This window comes from Oryctolagus cuniculus, chromosome 3 (genome assembly GCF_964237555.1).
Source record: "Oryctolagus cuniculus chromosome 3, mOryCun1.1, whole genome shotgun sequence".
Lineage (NCBI taxonomy): Eukaryota > Metazoa > Chordata > Mammalia > Lagomorpha > Leporidae > Oryctolagus > Oryctolagus cuniculus.
Window position 1 is genome coordinate 131,103,223 of NC_091434.1, and position 15,458 is coordinate 131,118,680.

Consider the following 15,458-nt stretch of genomic DNA (forward strand, 5'->3'; position numbering starts at 1 on the left):
CTATCAAGCATTTAAAGAAGTAATAACAATTTTTCAAACTTGCCAACACATTTACACTTCCCAACTCATTTTCTTTCTTTCTTTCTTTCTTTCTTTCTTTCTTTCTTGAACAGGCAGAGTCAGACAGTGAGAGAGAGACAGAGAGAAAGGTCTTCCTTCCATTGGTTCACTCCCCCAAATGGCCGCTACAGCCGGCGCTGCCCCGATCCGAAGCCAGGAGCCAGGTGTTTCCTCCTGGTCTCCCATGCAGTTGCAGGGCCCAAGCACTCGGGCCATCCTCCACTGCCCTCCCGGGCCACAGCAGAGAGCTGGACTGGAAGAGGAGCAACCGGGACTAGTACCCAGCGCCCCAACCGGGACTAGAACCCAGGGTACCGGCGCCACAGATGGAGGATTAGCCTAGTGAGCCACGGCGTCAGCTTAATACTTAAAAAACAATGAGTTCAAATGAATTCTATTGATATCCTAAAAGTCAACAATAGCAGGTAACTGGATCACAAGCAGAGGAGCTGGGCCTCAAACTGGCCGTCCAATACGGGAATGCAGGTCCCCTAGCTGTGGCTTACCCTACTGCACCGCAACACCGGCCCCAACAGATTCACGTTAACATACCATGCTGATTGAGAAGAAACATTGCATTCTTAGCAAAAAAAAAAAAAAAAACATCAGCAAGAGACCTGGAAACATCACCTCAGCATTGTCCCCCTGCAGGCTGTGCTGCTGGCCTCCCTGGCCTGGAGGTAAAGGGGAAGATGATCAAGCTCACCACTCACTGTACTTTGCCCAAGGCCATGGCCACAGAGTCAAGAGCCGACCACGGGGAAGTGCAGGGCCCCCTGCAGCCAGTTCCAGCAGGTCCGCCAACTCCACCTCCCCTTCTCCAGGCACCAAGCTTCTGAGCCGTCCGGCTTCCTTTTCACAGATGGGCAGAGGCTGAACACCCTGGACCTGTGGGCGGCAGAGCCTGACTACCACTGTGACGTGAAGAGCCGCATGTTTATGTAATTACTGCGCGGGCGCACCTGATTGGATTGTTTGCAAAGCTGGAGGGGGAGCGTTCTACGTCACAAAGGTGTAGCCAATCAGAGGAGGGCGGTGACTTGGGGTGCGCAGTGTGGGGGTTATGAGGGGAGAAGCTTGGGCACTGGTCTGAAGCCGCCTCCTCCCCCTTTCTGTCTTCCGCTGCAGCAGAGGCCCCTGCACCTCTGTTCCCACAGGGATCCGTGAGCTGGAGCCTGCAATGACCTGCTGCAGGTGAGTCTCCATTTGCTGACTGTGACTCCTGGGCCCTTGTCTTTCTTCACATTCCTGGGTCATTTTTCTGTACGGTCATTTACGTTTTATAAATTGATTTGAAGAGTGCATAAAGACATTAGATAATTGAATCTTTTTTTGATTCACTTCTCTTGTAAATACGTGTTTCCTAGTCTGTCTTTTGTCCACTTTGTTTCTTGCTGGTACTTAGTAATCCAATTGGCTTTATATGTGGATCTACTGCCCAGAAGTGTTGCTATAGCTAATTATCAGTTACATTTGTTTGGGGATTAGTTAGTTTGTTTAGATTAGTTTGATTAGATTGTTTGGGAATTATCTTTGTATGTAATGTCATCCACATATATTAACAATTGTATTGCACAAAAATGTGATTCTTTAGGCCGGCGCTACGGCTCACTAGGCTAATCCTCCGCCTTGTGGCGCCGGCACACCGGGTTCTAGTCCCGGTCGGGGCGCCGGATTCTGTCCCGGTTGCCCCTCTTCCAGGCCAGCTCTCTGCTGTGGCCAGGGAGTGCAGTGGAGGATGGCCCAAGTCCTTGGTCCCTGCACCGCATGGGAGACCAGGAAAAGCACCTGGCTCCTGCCAAGGGATCAGCGGGGTGTGCCCGCCGCAGCTCGCAGGCCGGGGCGGCCATTGGAGGGTGAACCAGGCAAAGGAAGACCTTTCTCTCTGTCTCTCTCACTGTCCACTCTGCCTGTCAAAAAAAAAAAAAAAATGTGATTCTTTTATCTTACGTGTCTTTGTTTCCCTGACTATAGGTCCAGTACAATGTTATGAGAGGTGGGCGTCCAAGGAAAAATCTCCCAGTGCTCCTTAAGTAATTTATTGCATGCTAATTATAGATAATCTTGATCTGATTAAGCAAATCATTATTTTTAAATATTTTGCTAACATTTGATTTTTATGGCTGGATGCAGAATTTTATTAAATGCTTTTAAAACATTTAATCTAAATGATCATGTAATCCTTGTATTCTTCACCTACCTGGATGATTTACATGTGTTTTTGAGAATGTTAAATACTCTTACACTTTTTAGTGTATCTTGCTTGTCATTGATCTATTAGTTTTTCATATGTGGTTTATATAATATTTTAAAATATTTAATTATTTGATAGGCAGAGTTACAGAGAGGCAGAGGCAGAGAGAGAGAGAGAGAGAGGCAGGTCTTCGTCTGCTGGTTTACTCCTCAAATGGCTGCAATGGCTGGAGCTGGGCTGATCCAAAGCCAGGAGCCTGGATCATCTTCCAGGTCTCCCACACAGGTGCAGGGGCCCAAGGATTAGGGTCATCTTCCACTGCTTTTCCAGACCATAGCAGAGAGCTGGATTGGAAGTGAAGCAGCTGGGATGTGAACCTGTGTCCATATGAGATGCCGGCACACAGGCAATGACTTTACCCACTATGCCACAGCAGGGGCCCAAATTTATATAATATTTGGTTAGAATATTTGCATATCGGGGCCGGCACTGTGGCGCATCAGATTAAAGCCCTGGCCTGAAGTGTTGGCATCTCATATGGCACCAGTTCTAGTCCCAGTGGTTCTAGTCCCAGCTGCTCTGCTTGCAATCCAGCTCTCTGCTATGGCTTGGGAAAGCAGTAAAAGATGGCCCAAGTCCTTGGGCCCCTGCACCCACATGGGAGACCTGGAAGAAGTGCCTGGCTCCTGGCTTCAGATCAGCACAGCTCCAGCCATTGAGGCCATCTGAGGAGTGAACCAGTGGATGGAAGACCTCTCTCTCTGTCTGTACCTCTCTCTGTAACTCTGTCTTTCAAATAAATAAAAGAAATCATTAAAAAAAGAATATTTGCATATCTTTTTGAACAAGAAGCTCTATAATTTCACTTTAATTTATATCATATTCTGAGTTTCATCATCTGTGTAATAGTGGTTTCCCAAAAGAAATTTAAAAATATTCTACTTATTTTCACTTGGGGCAAGTGTGGGAAACAAATGTTTTTTCCTTCCTTAAAAGTTTGGAATATTCCATAAGTCGTTTTCAAGTTCTTCAAAAATTGGCTCAGTTTGTTTAGTTAGTATAGTTTTTTAATTCTATGTTTTGGGAAACTGTTTTTCAGAATATAGTGGATTTTAGTGTCTGTAGTCAAATTTTCACCCCTAAGAATTTCATAAAGCTCTCTTAGCATCTTTGTAAGTTCTATGAACTCTGTAAAGATGATTCTGTTTTAATTTCTTGAAAGTGCCTTTTGGCTAATTAATTTTCTTAATATTTTTAAGATGTTTTTTGTGATGGCCTTTCCTTTCACTGAATGTCAAAAACTACAATTAAATCCATAAATCATGAATATGTTGTGGCACAGCATGTTAAGCCACCACCCACAAGGCCAGCATTCCATGAGTCCCAGTTCCAGTTCTGGCTGCTCCATTTCTGATTCAGCTCCCTGCAAATACATCTAGAAAAATATCAGAGGATGACCCAAGTAATTGGGCCCCTACCACCCACATAGTAGACCTGAATGGGGTCCCAGGCTCCTGGCTTTGGCCTTGCCAGGCCCAAGGTGGAGGCCATTTAAGGACTGAACCAATGGATGGCATATTCTCTCTCTCTCATGCTCTGTCTCTCTCTCTCTCTCTCTCTCTCTCTCTATATATATATATATATACATATATACACACACATATATATGCATATATATTTATTTATCTTCCTCCATCCCTCCCTCTCTGCTGTAAACTCTGCTTTGCAAATAAATAAAATAAACCTTTTTAAAAATAATATTGGGATATAGAAGAAGAACTGAAATAGGAACAAGAACAAAAACAGAAACGGGACTGACAGAGGAAGGAGAGGAAGGGAACAATCAATGGAGTCATACCACTGTGTCAGTTTCCAGGATGGCTCCTAATGACTCATGTCCTGGTGCTCCTGCCCCAGTGCAGTCATTTCCCACACTGACTAGGACTCACCTACATAATCCAGAAGATATTCCAGAAATGATGGAGTGGGACTTATGAGGCCAGATCCTAAAAGACATTTAAATTTCTCCCTTGCTCTCTTTATATAAGTTCTGGAGAATAAGCCAGCATCGCAATTTTGGGAGCGCTCAGACAGCGCTCATAGAGAAGTCCACATAGTGCCCAACTGAGGCCTACTGCTACCAACCAGCACTGTGTTTCTAGGCACGCGAGTGAGTGTACTGGACGTGAATCTGCCAGCCTCATCCATACCTTCAGATGACTGCAGCCCAGCCAACAGCTCAATGCAACTGCTTGTGGAAAGCAGGTACAGAACTATGTATGTCAACATTTCTGGATTTCTCACCCAGAGAAGATGGCATGTTTCTTGCTTTTAAGCTATTAAATGTGGGGGAAATTGTGTACAGTAATAAATAACTGTGAATGGTAGGTGAAATAAGGTCTAAAGAATTACCATTTAATTTTGTTCGTTTAGTTTAACTTCTTGAAGGTTATTAGTGACCTTGAAAAGAGCAGTTCAGCAGAGTATGTGATCAAAAGCCTTATTAGAGTGTGTTCAGAGGGACTGAGAGAAGAGAAAGTGGAGACAGAAACTGCAGATAATTCTTTGATGATTTTTTCTGTACAAAGAAACAGAGAATTGGGGCAGTAGCTGAAGGGAAAAGGGTGCTCAGGTTTTGCTTTTGATTTACCAAATAATGTAGCCTGATGTATAAGCTGCTGCTGCTGATTTAACAGATAGGCATAAAATACAGTTAAATGTGTAAATGGCTGGTAGGTCCACTGTCCTTGAGTAGTTGAATGAAAAAAAGATCTAGATCCGTGTCAAGGAATGGGCCACAAGAGGACAGAGAGTTCATAATTAATAGGAGAAGGGCAGGCAGAGTACCCACTGCTCCTATTAATGGGTAGGTGTGGTGGTGGATGCCCTTATTTATTCTGCTTATTGAGAAGCAATGTCATCAAAAGCGAGTGAGAAGGAGAGAAGGGAAAGGAGATTAGAGACGGTGTTGGAGAGTCATCCATGACAGCACACTGGGATGTAAGTACACTTTCCCAGGGAGTCACAGCAAGGATAATTTAATCAAAATCAGTACCCAGGTATTCAATTTTCATAAATTCTTTTCATACAGTTTTCTCTTTCCCTAAAATAGAATGCCGCCTAATGGGTACAGAGTTTGGGCTTGGGCAGATGAAAACATACTGGAGATGGTAGTGAAGATGGAATTGCAACAATGTGAATGTACTCACTGCCATACTTATAGACACACATGAGTGATTAAAGTGGTAAATTTTATGTTACTTATTTTTTACTTAAGACACACAAAGGAATGGAGTACTGATATGTACATCCTACAAGGGAAAAGACAGTCACAAAAGTCCATATTATAATATTCAATTCATATGAGAGTCCAGAATAGGAAAATCTATAGATGGAGAGGAGGAGGTAGACGAATAACTATATTTCTGAAGTTGTACTCCAGAAATTTGTATTACTTAAAAAATAAATTTAAAAAAATTAAAGAGCTCAAAGCATGCAAAGAAGAAAATCTATAGAGACACATCATAGATTAGAACTGGGGTTGAATGGGGACACTTTGCAAGAATAAGGGATTGATAAAGGGCACAGGGTTTCTTTGTGAGATGATGAAATGTTCTAAAATTCATTGTGAACATATCTGAGAATATGCCGAAATCATTATTATATGATGTAAGTGGGTGAGTGTTTTGTTATGTGAATTGTATCTCAACAAAATTCTCTTTTTTAAATAGATTGACTACTGATATAGGTTACATGAATGAACCTCAAAAACATGTCAAATGAAGGAAGCCAGATGAAAGAGACTCCTTATTGTTTAATTCCACTTACATTACATGTGATTTTTGGAAAGAGAATCAGATGGCAAGTGGCATGGATGGGCATACCTCTTGTTCCCTTCCCTCCCTTCAGACTTGTACCACTCCAAGTAAGCTTTCTTTTTTTTTTTTAAGATTTATTTATATGAAGGTCAGAGTTACACAGAGAGAGAAGGAAAGGCAGATAGAGAGGTCTTCCATCTGCTGGTTCCCTTCCCAGTTGACTGCAATGGCCAGAGCTGTGCCAATCCAAAGCCAGGAGCCAGGAGCTTCTTCCAGGTCTCACATGTGGGTGCAGGGGCCTAAGTGCTTGGGCATCTTGTACTGCTTTTCCAGGCCATAACAGAGAGCTGGATCAGAAGTGCAGCAGTCAGGACTCGAACCGGCACCCATATGGGATGCTGGCACTGCAGGTGGTGGCTTTCCCTGCTATGCCACAGCGCTGCCCCTCCAAGTAGCCTTTCAACTGATAAAGTTGCAGGAAAAAGATAGGGGCAGGATGGACACCTTTGTGTGGCAGTGACCTCGTCCAAATCCAGCTCTAGGTGTGCTTGCCCATATGCTCTTCAGCAGATCACCTTGCTGATAACCATGGGGCAAAGTGTGCACAGAAAGATCAGCCAAAAGAGGAACTAGTCATGACCTGGAAAGCTATTTTGCTGAGATAATTCTTTTTTAACCCTCAGAAAATACCATATTTGTTTCCTTTCCTTCAAACTTGCTGCTAGGCACTTAACTGAACCTGCCCACCTCATTCACTACGGTTTGGATATTAGTTAGGGTGCGGGACCAAAGGCACATCTTTAAAGGTTTGGTTCCCCAAGTCTTATGTTAATGATGTTAATGGTAGTAAATGGGTGGAAACATCCGATTGTGATGTTTAGAGGTGGGGCCTTGTGGAAGCAATTAGCTTGGATTAGATTACCAGTGTGCAGTCCCCATGATTGAATCCTGGTGGTCTCTTAAGGAGAGGCACAGTGACAGAACTCCTCTTGCCACTGGATGCTCTGCACCATCTCAGGACTCTGCCAGGAAGAATGCCACCTCCAAATGCCAAGCCACTGGGGTTGACTCATCTTTTCCTTTTATTTATTTTTTAGATTTATTTATGTATTTGAAAGAGTTACACAGAGAGAGGAGAGGCAGAGAGAGAGAGAGAGAGAGAGAGAGAGGTCTTCTATCCACTGGTTCACTCCCCAGTTGGCTGCAACAGCCGGAGCTGTGCAGATCCTAAGCCAGGAGCCAGGAGCTTCTTCCGGGTCTCCCACATGGATGCAGAGGCCCAAGGACTTGGGCCATCTTCTACTGCTTTCCCAGGCCACAGCAGAGAACTGGATTGGAAGTGGAGCAGCTGGGTCTCAAACTGGCACCCATATGGGATGCTGGTGCTTCAGGCCAGGGCATTAACCCGCTGCACCACAGCCCTAGCCCCGGCTCATCTTCTATACTTACAAAACCATAAGGGAAAATAAACATCATTCCCCCACAAGTAACTTGTCTTAGGTATCTATCTCATTGTGGTAATGAAAAAAATGAGTAATACTGCGTTCATGCTTAATTCATATCACATCTGGGTACAATGAGTGTGAAATCAGTTTTCAAAGTTCTACAGTCTTCCTTTGGTCACACACATTTTGGAATATTTGTCCATCCCTCCAGTTGAGAACTATGAAGTGTGCAGTGATCAATGAGTTCTCCTCTCCGTATTCCGCTCTTCTTCCTACCTGATCCTCCACTTAAGAACGATTCCTCAAAGTGGAAAGAAGGAAGCAAACTTGTACCTTTGGGCTCATCAAGGTGTGAACATTCACCTAGGAAACTAGGTGAAACTAAGAGATCAAGTAAAATTGGATAGAGGAATTATTTCAAATGATCTTTTCTTCTCCATATTCTAAGAAAATATATACTAGTTGGTTAGCTTTGACCATCAGGAAATATGCTATTGATAGTTTGACTCCCTTTGCAAACATCATATCAAAAATAAGAACACAAGGGGCCAGTGCTTTGGCATTGTGGATGAAGCCACCGCCTGCAGTGCTGGCATACCATATGGGTTCCAGTTTGAGTCCCAGCTGCTCCACTTCTGATGCAGCTCTCTGCTATGGCTTGGGAAAGCAGTGGAGGATAGCCCAAGTCATTGGGCCCTTGCACCCTTATGTGAGACCTGGAAGAAGCTCCTGGCTCCTGGCTCCTGGCTTCAGATCAGCATAGCTCCGGCTGTTGTGGCTATTTGGGGAGTGAACTAGTGGATGGAAGACCCCCCCCCCGCCTTCAAATAAACGAATAAATCCTTAAAAAAATAAGAACACAGGGGAGTGGGCATTTAACCTAGTGGTTAAGATGCCAGCTGAGACCCCCATGTCCCATATCACGGTACCTGCATTCAGTTACCAGCTCTGATTTCTGACTCTTGCATCTTGCTAGTGAAGAACCTAAGAAGCAACAGTGATGGCATTAATAGTTCAGTTCCTGACACCTACATGGGATACCTGGATTGAGTTCCAGGCTTACAGCTTCAGCAGGGGTCAGTTCTGACCATTTGGAGAGTAAACCAGCAGTTGGGAACTCTATTTACTTTCCTATCTCTGTCTCTGCTTCCTGAAAAGACAACAATTAGAGAAAATGACACATGGGTGTTATGAAAATGAGGTTATCATATTCTCTTGCTCATACATCAGATGATCAGTGGAAAGTAGGGTCTTTCTGGTATGCCTGAGCACTGAGTTGGGCCATGGATTGTGGTGGAAGACAGCAAGGGAGGAAGAGGAATATTAGGCAAAATCATTACCCTCTTATCCTTCTTTCTGAAGTGACCTCTCCAAAGCATCCACTCTTCCTCTGGCCCTCAGATTCCCACACGTAAATTCACTCTATTCTGCTTGTGTACATGCAATGAAACACACTTTAGCTATTTCTGTGTAAGATGTTGTATTTGTGTAGAGTGGCTAAAATTGAAACAACAACTCACTAGGCAGCCACGAAGTCTATTTAATTGAATGTCAGAGTTATAGTGAGAGAGAAAGAGAAGAGGGAAGAAGGTAGTGGAGGAAGGAGAGAGAGAAGAGGGAAGAATTGAGGGATAGAGAAAAAGAGAGAGAGAAGAGAGAATCTTTCATCCACTGGCTCTCTTCCCAGATGGCCTCAGTAAAGTCAGGATCCAGGAGCTTCATCTGGCCTCCCACATGGGTAGCAGAGGCCCAAGTACCTGGGCCATTTTCTGCTGCTTTCCCAGGCCACTAGCAGGGAGATAGATCACTAGCAGCCAGGACATTAACCAGCATGCATATGGGATGCTGACATTGCAGGCAGCAGCTTTACCCTCTGTGACACAATGCTGGCCCCCCAAAATAAAATTCTTAAAGGTTGTTTTTGATTTTGACTTAAACCAGTCCATATAACTGCCATCAGGTGGAATTATAAGAACGCTCAAAGCATTTTGTTCACAACGAAACTTTCTCAGTAACTGAACACTGCCCAAAAAAGGCATAACAGATTCAGTTTTCTTTTTATTTAGTTTTAAAATTATATCTAATTGGCCAGCGCCGTGGCTCACTAGGCTAATCCTCCACCTGCGGTGCTGGCACCCTGGGTTCTAGTACCGGTTGGGGTGCTGGATTCTGTCCTGGTTGCTCCTCTTCCAGTCCAGCTCTCTGTTGTGGCCCGGAAGTGCAGTGGAGGATGGCCCAAGTCCTTGGGCCCTGCACCTGCATAGGAGACCAGGAGGAAGCACCCGGTTCCTGGCTTCGGATTGGCACAGCACACCGGCCATAGCAGCCATTTGGCGGGGTGAGCCAATGGAAGGAATACCTTTCTCTTTGTCTTTCTCTCTCTCTAACTCTGCCTGTCAAAAAAAAAGTTTTACCTAATTATTTATATTTTATTTGAATGACAGAGACAGAAAGATATTCCATTCACTCATTCACTATCTCCCCTGCACTTCAAATGATCACAACAAGCAGGGCTGGGCAGGGGGCTAGAACTCAATCAGAGTCTAACATGTGAGTGGCAGGGAACCAGATTTCTGATCCATTTTGAGAGGAGTCATGGGTTAATAGGCAGTCTGGAAATTGAGGGTAGAAAATGTTCCCCCCAAAAGTTATCCTTAGCAAGGTCAGAAGTGCCTGCCTGTCCACTCCTTGGGAGCTTCCAGTCTTAACATGAGAACACCAAGGGTGTGGTGACTCAATCCTTCTGAGCTCCCAGTTAGTTTACTGTAAAGCAAATTAGGTTTCCCACCCTTGTGATGGCTCTTTTGTTTTATCATGAACAGGCCAGATAGGACAAAGGGTTGTAAATCAGGTCTTTGGTTTGTCCCCACCTTATTGATTGGCAGTTTCTTCCCCAAAATTGTACTTGAAAACTCCACTACCACCATCCCCTTAGGGTTTTTTCCTGTCTTGGAAGCCCCTCTCCATGCCGTTCTGGCTGGAGGTCTTTGACTCTAGTAAATCTTGCTTTTTAAATCTGTTTATCTGCTTGGAAAGTCTTCTTCCATGTGAGAAAAAGAACTGAGGTAATTATCTTTGCTGCCACCATTTCCCTGTAACACTGTCTTCTGCTGCCTTTGAGAGCCTAAAAAGCTAAATGTAACGCTTCTCCCTTTGTGCCTAGGTGCCTTAAGGTATAATTGAACAGACACCAAAAGGAATGTGACCCTTAGTTCACCCTTACCGTTTGCTTAAGGACAGTTTGCTTAGGGCCCTTGCTTAAGGCCCCTTTGTTCCCAGAGGAGCCACAAGACTTTGTGACCTTCCTCTGCTTGCTCAGGCATTACAGCCACAAGATAAACTCCCCCTGTGATAAACTCTCCTAGCAACAGCCAATTAGCAGATAACAGAGAAATACCTAGTTTCTGGTGTCTTCTCAGGGCAGATAAGGTGATTAATAGCTACCCGAGACCCTACAGTTCGGCATTACACCCTAGCGGCCCGAACCCTATGCGTAGGCCAATCAATTCAAAAGGCATCAACCCCAAAGCCATCCAAACACCTTAGTAGGCCCATTCCCGCCACTGGATGCACTAATCAATTCTAAGAAATGTTCTTTAAATTTCCCGCGAGATAAGATGATTTGCTAAATGGTACCATGATGTGTAAACCCTATAAAAACCCTGCCCCTCAACTTCTCGGGGCTGCTCTATTCTTGTATGATCAGAGAGCCCCAGCATTCTGGAAAAATTAATAAACCCTTTGCAAATTGCATGAGATAGTCTCTTGGAGTCATTCCTCGGGCGGTGGATGCATTTCGACCCTAACACTTTTTGAGGGTGTGCATTAGCAGCCACCTGGATTGGCATGGAAATGAGACTTGGACCAGGCACACTGATATAGGATGTGGGTCTCTTAACTGCTGCACCAATCATCCATCCCTAATCCCCTTTGTATATGAACCTTCAAGGCATTGCGCTCCTCACTGTTGCAGGAGCAGTTTCTTTTATTTGATATTTAAGGTGGACAGATAACCTTCTGTTTATTAAAATTAATTTCCATATGTCAAAAAGATAAATGGGTTTTTCTTCACCTAAAGAAATCACATAAGTGATTCTCAACACCTTCTATAATCAGTAGAGATAGAGAGTAGAATAGTTTGAAGCTTTATAAGATGTAGGCTAGTATATAGGACCTGCATATAATTCAAATATGGGTCAATCCTATAGTACTTGAGGTGAATTTAATGGAATCTGAGGTGGATTTTTGTGTAAAATTGGGAGAAAGATTGTGATGCAACAGTTAGCAGTGCTACCTGTGATGCAAGCATCCCTTATCAGAGAGCCTGAGTTCAAGTCCCACCTCCAGTTCCGATTCCAGCTTCCTAGGAGGTAGCAGGTCATGACTCAAATACTGATACCACCCACATAAGAATGCAGATTGGGTTGTGGGATCCTGGCTTCAGCCTGGCCCAGCCTTGGCTGTTGTAGTCTGTTAGGGAGTGAATAAATACATAGGACCTTTTTGCCACCTTTTAAAAAAATATTTATTTTATTTATTTGAAAGAGAGATTTACAGAGAGAGGTAGAGACAGAGAGAGAGGTCTTCCATCTGCTGGTTCACTCTCCAGATGGCCGCAATGGCCAGAGCTGAGCCAATCCGAAGCCAGGAGTCAGGAGCTTCTTCTGGGTCTCCCACGTGAGTGCAGGGGCCCAAGGAATTTGGCCATCTTCTACTGCTTTTCCAGGCCATAACAGAGAGCTGGATCAGAAGAGGAGCAGTGGGAACTAGAACTGGCACCATATGTGATGCCGGCGCTTCAAGCCAGGGCTTTATCCCATTGTGCCACAACCTCTTTCTTTATCTTTGTTTCTCTGCCTCTCAAATATATGAAAATTAAAGAGAAAGAAACAGTATAGGTAGTCTAGAAAATGGATTAGGTCAATGTGGAAGACTTCCTGTTAGAAAACACCCTGGGGATAAGATGTACAGGCAAGAAGAGGAATTGATTCCCAGGAGGTATGTGGGTTATTGTAGGTGAGGGGTATGTTATCTAAGTCAGCCAGCATGTGCCTCCCTTTCTTTTCTTCCCTCTTATTCCCAGAAGGCCAGGTTGGTGCCTCTGAATCACAGCTTCCTTCTTGCTTTCCATCCCCACATGCTAGACCTCCTTCCATTTGCTTTGTCCCCAGGGGCAGGCCCAGGGCCTGTAGGGCTAGAAGTGTTGTCAGGGGACAGGCAACTGGCTCATTCCCCTCCTGACCACTCCCAGAAGCCCTTCACCTTGGTTATGGCTTCCTCCTCCCAGTCCCAGCTGTAGTGCTGACCCTGCAATGGCATTGTCAGCAAAACACCCTTCTGATCACACTTATCCCACGGACCTTGGCCCATCCGTGCCTTCTCATCTGACAGCTGACTGTCCCCAGGATCCTTGAGCACTCTTGCTCAGGAGTCCCTCCTACTGAGTGTCAAGAACCTGATGAGGCTGAAGATAGAGTGCTGGCTCTCCTACTTTTCTGTGACTGCTTAGCACCCCAATGACCCATGGGGTCTGTAGTAAAGTCCAGCAGCTCCTGGGTACTTGCCACCTTCTCCATAGGCTACATCCACCCTACCTGGCCCATGCCTTCCAGGTACACTGGCAGGATGGGGCACAGCTGTGGAGGGCTCCTTATGAAGACCTTGGGAGGTGGGACCTGGCACTTGGACTGCTAGATCTGCCGGATACCACAGGTATTCTCAGGGTCCCTGCTGCTGTGTTGTTGGACTTCCTGGAGGAAGGACAGGAGTCACTGAGCCAGGATCCTCTCAATTCAACAAAGCATCAGTCATAGGGGCAGCAATCATCCTCTAAGTGAGAATTCTTTCCCTCCAGTGTAACTGGGGCCTAAAGAGAAGCCTCAGTGGGAGAACTGGCAGTCTTGAGCCTCCAGAGTGAGGGCTGCTGCCCCTTCGTCCCTTGCTTTGCAAGAGGCAGGGTGTCCTGGTGAGCATTTTGATCAGGTGGGCTGCAGGAAGAGCTCGGTGCTGGCTGCCCTCACTGGGGAGCTCCACAGGTGTCCACATCAGTGCACCCCATCCTCAGCTCTGCTCCTTGGCGGATACTTGCTAAGCTCCTGCTGTGTGTTGAACCTCTTTTTAGGGTTCAGGTATCCCAAAGGAACAAGATGTGGTCTCTTTCTTGGAAGAGTTTTCAGTGTGGAAAGAGGAAGGATGTCAAGAAAGTGAGTCATTGTACTAATCAGACCAGAGTGCTATCAGGGCCGTGACCATGAATGAAGAAAAGAGATGGAAAAGATCCTGTGTCTGCTATTCCTCAGAAAATGGGGCTGTGCAAAGGAGGGGTTTGAGAGGAGCACAGGCTGGGGGAGGGCCCTCTTATTCCCAGGTGAGAATGAGATCCATGTGGTGACCACATGCCTTTCTGAGCGCCTGAGCAACCCAGACAGGAGAACTGCTGGGCTCTAGCCAAAGAGCCTCATTTGCACCCCGCGCTGCCCACATCTGCTAACTCATCTGAAACATGAAGGGGGACCCTGTGTAGAAGCCTGGGAGGCTTCTGGGGATGGGGGCTGGCATGCAAGGACCCAGTGGGGAGCTGGTCCCATGTTGCTAGCCTAGATCTCTGCAGGGGCTCTCCACGGGCTTTGACCTGGACACCCACAAAACCTGGATCCAGTTTTCTGCCATCCAGGACAACATCTTTGAAAAGACATTTGCTACCCAGCTGTGCAGGAGGTTTGTGCCTTCGGTGATAACCTCAACATGAGTGCCTGATCTATTTTTTTTAAGATTTTTATTTATTTGGTTGAGAGGTAGAGTCACAGGCCATGAGAGGGAGAGAAAGAGAAAGGTCTTCCATATGCCACTTGTATATTATTATTGGGTATAGTGGAATATTTGAATACAAACACATCATAAACTGAGCAAGCAATAGAACTAGGCCTTCCCTTTCCTTTTCTTTGTGTTTAGAGCCTACCAGCTCCTCCATCCCAGTTTGTTTCTTTTTTATTTTTTAAAGATGTATTTATTTATTTGTAAGGCAGAGTTACAGAAAGAGGAAGAGACACAGAGAGAGGGAGAGACAGAGAGAGTTTCCATCTTCTGGTTCACTCCCCAAGGGGCCACATGGTCTGAGCTGGGCTGATCCAAAGCCAGGAGCCAGGATCTTCTTCCCAATCTCCCACGTGGTTTCAGGAGCTCAGGTACTTGGGCCATCTTGTGCTGCTTTCCTAGGCATGTTAGCAGGGAGCTAGATCAAAAGTGGAGCAGCCAGGACTCAAATCTGTGCCCATATGGGATGCTGGAACTGCAGGGGCCCCCGTACTTGAGCCCTCACCACTGCTCCCGAGGTGCGCATGCACAGGGAGCTGGCCCGGCACACAGTCTGACCCGGGATGCCCTGGTCTCAATCCCCGCACCAAACAAGGGCCCCAAGGTCCCCACAGGCCACGGCACCCAGCGCTCAGGTCGGAGCTCAGCAGCCGAGCCGAGAGGGGAGCACTGTGTGCGGGACCCCAGGGCAGGCTGGGAGGACTCCCGCTCCCCTCATCAGATTCTGGGTTCCAGCCCCAGCTCTGCTCTGGACTCAGGCTGCAGGGGTGGCTTGGGTGCTCCTAGCCAGCACGGGGAGACCCCAGGGGCGCTCCCGCCCCAGCACTGCGGGCCTAGGGAGTGACCCGGAAGGGAGCTGGGTCTGACTTCCACCCCCAGCACTGTTCTTCCATGGCACAGCTGTGGACCCCAGTTCCCCCCCTGCTGTCAGCAACATGGCTCTGCCGAGGGGAGGGGGACATGGAGCATCCCACCGTGACCCCCTGGGCCTCCAGCTGTTCACTTCAGTTAAAGGGGAAGAGACCCAGGAAGTGTTAGGAGTCAAGTGTAAGGGAGGTGCAATCACTGAAGGCTTTCTGGAGGAGGTGGCAATTGAGCCAGGTCCTGTAAGCGGACAGGCAGCCAGGT

The 15,458-nt window shown here is 46.2% G+C and overlaps 1 long non-coding RNA gene across 1 annotated transcript in view; it reads left to right on the forward strand.

The window, feature by feature from the left end:
• The first annotated feature begins 1,100 nt into the window (after positions 1-1,100).
• LOC103348706 (uncharacterized) overlaps positions 1,101-15,458 on the forward strand; it is a 97,041-nt gene continuing 82,683 nt past the window's right edge. Inside the window, exons 1-4 of the long non-coding RNA XR_011387349.1 lie at positions 1,101-1,254; positions 2,035-2,093; positions 4,417-4,519; positions 5,986-6,179. This is a non-coding gene — a long non-coding RNA (uncharacterized lncRNA). The remainder of the gene's footprint in view (positions 1,255-2,034; positions 2,094-4,416; positions 4,520-5,985; positions 6,180-15,458) is intronic.